Below are 419 nucleotides of genomic sequence, written 5' to 3' on the forward strand. Positions count from 1 at the left end.
TCTTCTTCTGCAAGACGACGAATCCAATGAGAGAGGGAGCATTCTTGTAGGATGTCAGACACATTCTTGCAGGATGTCGGACCGCCATACATGACACTGGAGGAGAGGAAGCTTCTCTTTAGCTGATCATCATCGAAAACGATGACGACTGCAGTAGATCTGTCTCAGATTTTCAATTTTTTTTAAATCTATGTTTACAGACCTAGTTGCGGAAACAATAATTACCAGATCCATAAGATCTCAGAGAAAGATGAAGAAGATAGATAAAAAAAAAGATAAAGATAACATAGGCCCTTATTTTACTGTTGTAACATTAGACTAGTGATGACATGGCAAATCCGAGTTGATGACATGGAAAATCGGTTAGTCATCCTCCAAACGAATATATAACTCAACCTAAATAAATCAGCCCTCATGTA

The sequence above is a fragment of the Brassica oleracea genome, chromosome C6 (genome assembly GCF_000695525.1).
Source record: "Brassica oleracea var. oleracea cultivar TO1000 chromosome C6, BOL, whole genome shotgun sequence".
Taxonomy (NCBI): Eukaryota; Viridiplantae; Streptophyta; class Magnoliopsida; order Brassicales; family Brassicaceae; genus Brassica; species Brassica oleracea.